Genomic DNA, 11,961 nt, shown 5'->3' on the forward strand with positions numbered 1-11,961 from the left:
ACGGTGTGGTTTTTGAAGGAAAACTGTTTTATTTTAAACAAAAAAGTCAAATCGTAGTTCTGGGCCTTTTTGTAAGAGGTAAAAAAAATAATAAAATACTTAAACCCAATCAAAGTAACACATGAAAACTACTCAGAGGAAATCCAACCCAAACTCACTGACCTACAGGGGGAGACTCTAACATGTCTTATAACTAAGACACAAAACCAACAGTTATTTCAATAGTTACTTAAACCTATCAGCATTTAAATTGCCATCAATCGCCCTCAACAATCAAATGAAACAAGCAACATGTTTAAAGTAAACCATCACCCCCTCCATTAAGAAGTGGTATGATCCAAACAAAACTTTCTGAGTTTTTAACACTGCTGAATTCAAAGGCCTATCACAAGTAAAGACATAGAAAGAACAAATAAATAAAGCCAGTGTATTTTAAACATATAACAAAAAATCATGCTTATTAAATTGAATTCATGATTCATTTACACATAACTGGTTTGCTTTATTAGGAACACTTGTTCACCTGCTTCATAATGCAAATGTCTAATCAGCCAATCACATGGGGCCTAGACGTGGTCAAGTCGACTTGCTGAAGTTCAAGCAGAGTATTTGCGTGGCCAAGAAAGGTAGTCTAAGTTACTTTGAATGTGACATGGTTGTTGGCAACAAGATGAATGGATACCGAGGAGACCTGAGATTGGCCGTGGAATTGTTTGTGGAGGTGGTGTCGGACGTGGAGGAGGAGTTGGACCTTGAGGCCTTTCCCAGTGAGACACAATTGTTGTGACTGATTGCTGTGATGGATGATTCTAGAGCATTTTTAAATGCCCCTGGGCTTGTTTTATCATAAATAAGTCACATGTTCTTAAGCGCTACACTGTTTTTACACTCCCTGGCTTTGTTCATCTTCTGGTTGCCACAAAATTAGAAGGACACTTAAAAAATCACTAAAAGCTTTAAAATATTTTTCTCTACGGGAAAAATGTGATGCTATTTCTACGTAGCATTTCTTGCCTTGACCTTTGCAAACTGTGAAATGTTCTGTATAATGAAAACATATGCTCATTTAAAGTTTTATAAAAAAGCAATTATTTATTTCTAATGAAAACAAGCTAATTTGAACATTTTATCCATTTTTAAACAGTGGCGCACAAACAAATAAAAATCTATTAGAAGTATTTAATTGCATGACTGCAAGTTTATTTTAACCTTTAGTAAAAAGAAAAGCAGAACCTTTATTTTCATTACTGTTTTTTTTTTTTTCCAGTTTAGAGTGTGTGTGTGTGGGGTGGGGTTTGTGACTCTAACTGCCAATTTGGTGTAAAACCGGCTTTCATAAAGTCTCCCTTCTGGTCAAAAAGCCTGTTCCATGTAATCCTAAATCAGCAGCTCGTTCCTCATTTCTTCACCTACTTTGCTGTTATATTATTTTTCATTACTTTGCTGTCCTGAAGCACCAGCGTTAATTACGTTTGTCTGAAAATCTGTCCGTCTGCCACGCTCTAAATTACAAAAGCTGTTGCCGCTTCAAATTCTCTTTTATCCTACGTGCTTCAGGAGTGAGGCGCTGGAGCTGAACTTTGATCTCTGTGTACTGTAAAAAGAAAAAAAAAAAAACAGGGTCCCTGATCTAAAGGCTAGTTCTACTTTAGAAAGAGCACTTCCAGTGATTATAGAGAGGATGTTCTCAGTGAAGGTAAAAAGTTCCAAATCCATTAGAAATGGATACAAAGTTACAAAGTTTCTTCTGTGCTTGAATTTAAATGTGTCTTGGGAAGAGTTTCTTCACACCGATGTCTTTGGTCAGAAAACTGCATCAATGAAAGGAGAGGAAAAAACTGAGCCCTTAACCAAAGACAGGTTAAAGGGGTAAAGTTGTCTGCATGCTATGGTCCACACTGTGTAACCTGGATGTAACTGGCAGCTTTGTTGCTTGAATACCAAGCATCTGCTGCTACAGCTCTACTTTGTTTGCATGTTTTACCCACAGACAAGCCAGCCAGCGTGCATAACCTGGGTAATCCTCCTTTTCTGACTTGTTAAATGATCATAGTTTACAAAATGCATTTAATGATCTACTGAATGCACAACACAGGAATTATAATACAGACATTTGTGTACAATTTCACAAACTTAATGTTTACTTTAATCAAAAAACAAAGGAGCTGAAGGCTTTTCTTCAACAGACTTCTATACAACCAGAGGGTTTGTTGTAGGTATCGCCCTCTGTGTCCATCTTTTAAACTGTCTGTGGCAGGAGTGTAAGACATAAGTCCCGGGGTCCAAAATTGGCCTGAGTCTAATTCAGTCCACTGGACAGCTTTGAAAAAAAGTGAACAAGGGCTTAAAATTTTGACTTTCAATTTTATTAGTTTTACAGCTTTTCCTACTAATAAAGACTTGTGAAGCTCCCCCCTGATCATTCATACTGCACTAAACTAATAGGTAAACAATTCAACAGCAGAAAAGTTCCTGTTTTTCACTGTCTGCCATAGGATTTTCAGGTTTTTTTGCAATTTCCAAAAAGGACTTTTTGTGATATAGCAAAACGTTTCTGTTTTATAATTACAGGGCAGTCTGGGCAGTGAGCTACTAGAACCTTTTTTCTGTCATTTTAAAGAGTGTTTAAAAAGTTATGCTGTCAGATTTCTCTGTACTGTTGAAATTGCACTTCTTCTTATATTAAGATATTTCAGGCATTAAGTGTGCAGATAAACTTCTTCACATTAACAGGAAGGGGGAGTGGGTGAATGGATGTATGGAGATTTGCTGTTATGCTTATGTATATAATTAGCTGGTTAGTTAGTTGGATCTGTGGGGTTGTGGTTAACACAACTATCTCACACATGAAAGATCCCCACTTCAAGATGGAGAGGATATACAAATTCAGCCTCAGGTGTCAGTCCCGTGCCTGGATAAAGGGAAAGGTTGTGTCAGGAAAGGCATTTGGTACAAAATCTGTGCCAAACCACATCTTTTGGTGATCCCTCGAGAAAAACGGGAGCAGCAGAAAGTTCCTTCTTCCTGTTATTGGGCAGTTAGAATCAGAATCAGAATACTTTATTAATCCCGAAGGAAATGAGCAGATGTAGGTTGTAGCCACTGTCACATCATGAGATAGTCATGCTAAATGTTTTTGTCCGAGACTGGTCATTGTGACCAGCTTTGGATTTCTCTCACTTAGATCTGTCCTCAAAACTCAAAAAAGGTCTCTATTCCAGTCCACTTTGAAAAAAACAGCCCAAAGTCACAACCCAACACTGATAAAAAGAAATAAAGAGACAGATTTTTAATCATTAATGTTTTGCACTTTTTAGGAAAGGTTCCTTTCAACCCAAGGAGCTTGGAAAGAAAAGCGTCATAAACCACCGCCTCTGTTTGAACAGAGGCGGTGGTTTATGACACCAACTGTCTGCCATCTATAATCCAGTTTTGAGATCCCTTCCCAGACGCCTTAACGCCTACTCACATCCTGGGCCATCTGACCTCAGGAAATCACATGATAGTGTGGGGCCAGGTTTCACAATGAGCTCACCTGAAACCCTGGCTGATTGTGACCCACACCCGCTTTCACACCTCATGTGATTAGGTAGAGGATCATCAGGGGGTCCTTTGTCCCTCTTTGGGAGGAAACTCCCACTGGGTTTAAATCTGGGACTCTCCACCATTTGACCTTAGAACTGAAGAAGCTTCTCGGATGAGAGGTGAAACGTCTTCAAGCAACTCAAAGAAGTCCAGACGCTTTTCTTTCCAAGCTCCTTAGACTACGATTACCTGGATGACTGAGAACCTTCACAGATATGTTCCTTTCAACCCAAAACCACTCGGTCACCCTTGGGTGTACAGACATATATCTATGTATCAAATTTAAATATTAGAATTTCTCGTACCAAAACTAAGCTTCTTGGGTGGTCTGTACCTCACAGTACGTCTTAGTGTTTTGTTAGATATATCAAGTAAAATTGCTCAAAAGGACACCAACAGCAGATCTTCTTAGCGTACAGCTTTCTGTGTTGGGACGCCTGTTAATGAAAGAGACCTCATAAAGCTGTTATGAAGGGGAAAACTAGAGGCCAAAATCTTGCGTCTGATCCTCTAAAGTTGATCATTTTAACATGAGAGTCTATGGGGACTGACTCACGTTTGGAGCCAGTCTTAGAGTTAGCACTTTCATGTTTGCTTTATTTTCCTGTCTCAGAGACAGCTGCCTGTGTTTAATGCATTATATCTCATTTTGAAGTCTGCACAAAAACCAAATAGTGTCTTTCTGGGGGCTATTTCTGTCATATCGCCAACAATAAGCTCGTCAGACACCCAGCACAAACTCCAACTAGCTGTGCTCTTTCTATCCTACTCCTTTCAAATCTAAGGATAAACCCCTTGAGATTTAGTGTTTGTCTACAGAATGTCAACTGATGACCTCGTCCTTTCTCACAACCAACGGTGGGATTTACAGAGGAGGGAGCGATCCTTCTCCCGATATTAAACCATGAAAGTCAAAGAGTGGATTTACGAGGTTTTGGCAGGACGGCGGTGATCTGCAGGCATGACGGACACATTATGAACAGCGGCTGCATCGCTGCACTTCTCCTCGGAGTTCCTTAAACAATTTCCCCACAGCTCATTTTTAACCTGCCACACAGCCGTCATCACTTAGCTCCATAATTCCCCAAATTCACGCATAATCAAACAAATTAGCCTTTATGCTAATTTCTTATGACTCAATTATGTTAAAAGCCCAGCTTGAATGACAGTCATAATTACAGCCATAATGCTGGCAGAGATATTACCGGCGAATAATACGGTAATGGATATCAAAGGAGCAAGCTTCATCTGCCATAGAGAGACGCTGCTGAGTGGGTTAGCAGGAGTAAATAAACTCTGATGTGTTTGCTGATGAGCTGTTTTTTGGTCTACAGCACTGCTGAGACTCCACAGAGGTCAGAGCCACGAACACACTGATGGATGGAAGGAGACCCAAACGTTTTTAGGGAGTTGACTTGATTTCAGCTCTCTGGCCCTATTTACCTTTAATCTCTTTCTAAGGTTTTGAGTGTGATGTTAAAGAGTTTACAGAGAAGTTCTTTGCCATGTGCGTGACTTCTCACTCATCCACTGACTTTGTTAAAGACTAGTTTATTCCAAGCATGTGGACTTGAGAGCATTATGTGGAAACTCTAAGCTTTTCTGGTGGTTGAGGCTTTGATGCATACAGTACTGTGCAAAACTCTTGAGCCAGCCTTCATTTCTTTACATTTTAGGAAAAAGAGGAATTGTTGCAGCAATTTATTGAAATGGGGAAACACACAGGAACGATATATCATGTTATATTAAGCAAGAACTGAGTTTAAAAGTCAATATTTGGTATGACCACATGTATTCTTCCACACAGTCTAAACTCTCTTAGGCTGTTTCCTTGTCATTTCTTTAACTTGTCTTCAGGAATACTTCTCCAGGCTTCTTGAAGGATATTCAAAGCTCTTCTTTGGATTTTCGCAGGCTTTTGTTCCATTCTACATGAAGATGATCCCACATTGCTTTAATAACATTGAACTACGGGCACTTGGGAGGCCAGTCCATGACTGATGGTGTTCCATTGTGTGCATTGGCAGTCTGTTTAGGATCATTGTCATGCTGAGAAATTAAGCCATTCTCAATCAGATGTTTTCCAGATGGTACTACATGGTTGATAAAAATCTGACGGTACTTTTCTGTGTCCATAATTCCATCAATTCTGAAAAGAAATCCAACATTACTGAATGAAATGTAGCCCCAAACCATGACAGAAGCTCTGCCAGGTTTTACAGACTCACCGTTGTACCTCACCTCTCTCCTCCACTCCTCTATACATACTGATGAAGATTTCACCCTATAATGTCAAATTTGGATTTATCAATCTATAATTCCAATCGCCAATGATTTACAGCTTAGTTCTGGTGTAGTTTGGCATTCCTGAACCTTTTTTTGTTTCCCGGTCTCCATTCCTTAAGGACGGCTTCTTGAAAATCACTCTTCCACTGAGATGTCTGATGAAATTAGATCCAACATTAGATGGATCAGCTGAAGGGACAGAGTCATCTTTCAGATCATATCCTTGCTGAGGGTTTTTCCTCCTCTTTCTTACGCGCATGACTTCCAGATACTTTTTATCTGTTGTAGATGGTTTTTATGCCTTCCGCATCTTTCCAGCCTCATCACAAGGTTCAAACCAGGACCCTTCTTGCTATGAGGCAACAGTGATAGTCACAATGCCTCAATAGAAAATAAGAAATAGACAAGTAAGGTGACTCACTGTCATATTTTTATTATTTTTATTTTTATTAAATACAATGTAGCAAACATAACAGCCTGCTATGACACAACATATAACCTTTCCTCCTGCAAACCCAGAGCTTCCCACACATATAATATAAAAAATATTAATTTTAATTACTATTAGCAGCTTATGGAGTAAGTCTAAAAATGTCTGCACTTCATTTTTGAAGAAGGAGAAAAACTGAGGAAATATATTCAAACAGCCCCATCACACACACTCATCATGAATCCACACCAGCCTGTGACAACATAATAAAATCTCTCGTCCCACTTGTTCAGCAGTGTAGTCTGGATGGCCCCTGACATTTAAATGTAATCCATATCATGAGTGGATCTTCTACACAACAGTGTAAAATGTTTGTCCTCTCTCTTTTTTAGATTATTGTTATTTAACGTGTAATTGCCGTTTATCATCACTGCCCTTTTTTCTTATTATTTTTGTGCGCCCCTCTTGATATTTCACCCTGTGGTGTGAATTTTATTTTAATTGAACATCAGTAGAAAATGAGGACAGAGGGACTTGTTTTATTTGAAAGGTTAAATATTCAGAGCAATTCAAAATCAGCACTAATCTTTTTGAAAAGAGTTACAAGGTTATGTTCGAGTGGAGGCATTGTTATTTCCCTCCTACAGTTCGTTATGTAAATGCTTACAAAAGTACTTGTTTTTAATAAAATAAAATAAAAAATACTATGATTTGAATGAATCTGAAATACCGCTGAAAAACTATTTAAGTGATCACTCCCACTGAGATGTTCAGTGATTAATGATTCCACTAATGTACCTATAATAGATGTAATATTAAAAATAAAATGTTTGAGGAGCAATGACCTAGAAAAAGCTGCTCAAACTGCGGCAGAGTAGATAAAGGCCACATTCCTGTCGGTCCCCACACTTGTCATAGAGCGAGAGGTTAACTCCACATGGATTCACACTTGTGCCTGTGGAGCAGTCTCTTAATTAAGGCCCAAAACAGGAGCTTCCCATCACATGAACGTATGAGTCAAATAGATTAATGTCAATAACTTGAAGATTAAAGACTGATCTGTTTCAATATATAATACAGGTTTTTATTAAAATATTATTTTTCTACTCTGTTGGTATTTATCGCAGAAATTTAGAAGAAAAAGAAATAATAACTTGAACTATTTAGCACTGTGACCTCAGTCAGGCATCCAAGGGGGTAAACTAGGAGAGTGCAAGTCCCAGATATACACAGTGAGCTAGTTTGGCTGACAAAAGGACAATGTCTAGGGTGAATGCCTCATTCGGGACTAAGATGATGTCAGTATAATGTCAGTTAGATGATCAATCATAAAAAAACATTCATAAGGGAATACATGCACCTCCCAATTGCAGGCAAAATCATCTTTAAACCCAAATAAGTCAACAGAATGTCCATCCATCAATCACCTTAACTCCCTATCCAACGTATGATCATTAGCCCACGGTTACAATCATGTAGCCTATCCCTGCTATAGTGGGACTTAAGGGAGTGCATGCTGTGCAAGCTGCAGGCTTTATCACAGGGCCAACATAGAAAAAGAACCACACACTGTCCAACCTGATGTCCCAACCCAAAGCTTTTAATAGACACGCTGGTCCAACGTGTCCATTTCTTTGGCTCTTGAAAACGTGAAATGGGAATGCAAGCCATAAGCTGCAGTAACAGCACAGCGAGATATTTTATTTTAAGTCATGCAGTAATGCAACTTTCTGCATGCATGTCCATTTCACGTTTTGGAGAGGCAAAGCGTGAAATGGACATGGTGGATCAGAGTTCTATTACACGTTTTGCACTGTCACATCCACACCTACAGCCAGAAGCACTAATTAACCTGATATGCATGTCTTTGGACTGTGGGAGGAACCCAAAGTACCTGGAGAGCATGTGAATCCTACAGAAAACACCAGCCTGATTAGGAGGTTTGAACCAGGAACCTTCTTTCTATGAGGCAACAGTGCTAACCACCACATCACCATGCTGCCCTCTTCAAGTGTCTGAAAATATACACTGCAAGGCCTTTGACTGCTATTGGCATGTGCCAGTGCATTTAAAAAGGCATGCACATACAGAGTAAGGAATGGTTTAAAAATATGCACAAATCTACAGTCTTCTTTGTTTTCTTTTGGCTGCTTCCTTTAGGGGATGCCACAGCAGATCATCTCCCTCCATCTCACTGGGTCCCTAGTATGCAGTATTTACATTACAAAAAAACACAACAACAACAAAAACATGTGACAAGTTTCCACAGGAATTCTTTTGCCCAAACACTCTGGGAGACTAGTGAAGAGGCAGAGGTGAGTTTGCATGAGTGATAGGATTATTCTGTCATTTATCTTGAGTTAAATTTGAGCAATAATTAATCAAACATTAAGCAATATGTATTTTTCTTAATTCATAGGTAAACAAGGGGGAACATGTGACTTGGCTGTGCTACAACAATCAAATAAACAATGAATAAAAAAGTCTGTTAAAACACGTTGTGTGTTTATTGTGCCGATGTTCTGTAATTTTTCTGTCCTGATAAATCTACATGTTAAAGTTAAAATTGGGCCGCTATAAAAATACTAGAAGTATATATACAGAACAAATAAGGCAACAATGAGCACATTGTTAATTTTTATTTGCATTCATTCATAAACATGCTGGACATGAAAAGTTCACAGAGCATAAATCTGGAAGTACCACAGAAGCAGTTAAAGGATAACTCAGTGATTAAAAACTATTAACAGGTATTTGAAATTATTGCAGCTTAAATCAAAACCCCATCATCTTTTTTTTTTTTTTTTAACCTTTTTTCACCAAAGACAGTCAGTTTGGTTTGTTACTGAGACAGCTCTTCTGAGCTTAAAACTCAAAAGTAATTTTTGTAAGTGTGCACACTTTCCTCTGCACATCTGAGGTGTTGGTTGAGGTTAGCAAGCCTGTTGACCGAGGGCTTTATAACCCATTCTCATTTCAGACTAGTTGGTTTGGAATGGCTGTTAGTGATCTTGGAATGCCATCCTTCAACATCCAGCATCCCACGTGCAGTTTGAGTGTTATCTTTTACTCGAACAGAGCTTTATTTTTGACATACAAATTGCCATGGTATTACAGACGCTATCTCAAGCAGAACTGGAAAAAGTCACACATGCTTTCATCTCATCATGCTTGCACTACTGTAATTCCTTCTACTTGGGCCACAGCCAAAAAGTCCATCTCCCACTTTCAGCTCATTCAAAACTCAGCTGCAACGCTTTTAACAATTTCAGAAAGGCATAACCACGTCACTCTTAACCTTGCTACACTACAATGGCTACCTGTTAGCTACAGAGGTTATTTTAACTTTTATTTGTTCTTACAAGTTCTTGATTACATCTATATAATGGATTTATTTAGGCCTTATTAGCCAAACCCTATGGTGGCCCTGAGAGGCCAAACGGACTGCAACTTAAGAAAACACCAGCAATAAGAAAAATGCTGCAAAAGCACACAAAACAGAATGGAAATAGGAAAAAAGAAAACAGAAATATAAGAAAAAACACAACTTCTTTTAAGTGGCTCCCAGCTCAATTCTTAGCATATTTTGGTTCCTGCAACTGGTCCGTCAGGTTATTGTCTCCCCAGAAACACTTCCCTTGTGTTTTTTCCTATTTCTGTTTTTGTTTTTCCTATTTCCATTGTGTTTTGTGTGCTTTTGCAGCGTTTTTTTTTTTATTGCTGATGTTTTCTTAAGTTGCAGTCCATTTGGCCTCTCAGGGCCACCGTAAAACCCTTCTTGAGGGACAAGCATGGTTCTGGCCTGGTTCTATGAAGAACTGTGCAGACTATGTTATACGTGGTGTTTCTGTGTATAGTCACCAGGGGGCAGTGTAAAAAACATGTGGGACCACTAGTACTGTGGACTACACTTGTTTATGGTTGTGCTGCTGTCGGTCCACTAGTTTAACGAGAAACAGAAAGCAATGAACTCTCTCCGTCCTCCTCAAGAAACCTTTTCAACTCATCAGACTTCAGATGGGACACCCATCTTTGCAAAGCATTATCACTGTTCTGCTGTGTGCTGTTGGCTTTTTGGAGCACATCTGGGTTGACTCCATACCCAAAAATCCTTCAACATGGTAGCCAAATACATAAACAAATGGACGCAAAAACTGTGGAACTCTACCAGAGGAAACGTAGTTAGCAAACTATGTTTCTGCTTTTAAATCACTCCTCAAAATTTACTTTTACAGGACAGCTGTTTTCTTCATTTCTTGAATCTGTTTTATTTCTCTACCGCCGCTTATTTAGTTGATTTGTTATATTATTCACATTTGTTCATGTTTTATGGTTTGTTTCTCAAGTCTTTTTTTTCTTTTCATTTTTGACTTTGGGCTGTTTTACCATCTTCCGTAAATCACTTTGTAACTATGTTTTGAAACTAAATCCATTACTATTATAAATGTGGGGGTGACATTCTGGTACCGGACTAGAACTGGGCCTTTCCACCTCTCTCTTAGACACAAAGAAATCTCAGCCAATCACAGCCTTCACTTTTCATTCCTGCAGAGGAGCAAAGATATTATTACGTGAATCTTTTTAAATCATGTTCCTGTGAATCTTTGGAATTTGGTTCCAAGAAATTTGGTATACAACCTCCCCTTTGGAATCAGGACAGACAGCAATAAAATGATGAAAATTGTGGCGGTTTGTTACAAGATGACAGAAGCCAAAAGTTCATGTTGACAAAATAGTAAGACATTAAGAGACCTGGAGATTAGAATTCTTAGTGGACTGGCTTTTGTGTTTATGATAGATTGATTGCAGGTTGTAAGGCATTCACTCCCAGGCTCCTTATCATTGTGGTCAGAGGTCAACCTGAGCACTTGGCTCTTCACAGTCAATATTTTTTGCGACTCCTTCCTTCTTCCACCTCCATTGTAAGTTGCTGTTATGGATCAGATCTTCATCTTGGTCAACAAAAGAACGCACCAAGGGTCTTTAATGTTCTATCCCTTAACTGCTGCGTTGATAAAAACACCGCCTTTAGGTGAATTGCTGTGCATTGTGATAGATGGATCCTCAGCAACTTGCAGAGTAATTGCATATTTTAGAGCCCTCAGATGAATTATCCAGGGCTGATCCGTCATTATAATACTGAAGCTCATGCCGTCATTCGCGGTGAGAAATGTTGCTCGATAGTGGTATTTGCACAGCTGCAGGGGGTCATAAATTATTACAGAGGACACATGAGCATTAGTTCAACTCTTTCATCAGAAGGTCTTAAACAAGGTAGCCTCCTCCTTCGTCATATGTTGTCAAAGAGGCTCTCTCGTGCTTCCTTTTTCATGTGTCCTGGGTTATCTGTGCTATGACGTCTACATGCAACAAAACGTTTTTCTAAATTGTTTTAGGCACCAGTCACCTATTCATTTTAAGCACTGACACCCTCTTCATGGGAAAAAGGGATTATCTGAAAAGAGTCAGAAGAAGCAAACCAAACCTTACCAAACCAAACCATAGTGCTGGTGCCGTGTTCTGCTTTGTGGTTGGGATGTTAACATCACGTTATCATGTATAATTCAGGATAATCACGGGACAATATGAGAAGATTTTGTGCTATTTTAGCATGTCTTCTTCAAGTACACATTTAAGTGGTCCTCTGTATTTACAGACCC

This window comes from Perissodus microlepis, chromosome 7 (genome assembly GCF_051167445.1).
Source record: "Perissodus microlepis isolate ML-2025 ecotype Zambia chromosome 7, ASM5116744v1, whole genome shotgun sequence".
In the NCBI taxonomy this organism is placed as follows: domain Eukaryota; kingdom Metazoa; phylum Chordata; class Actinopteri; order Cichliformes; family Cichlidae; genus Perissodus; species Perissodus microlepis.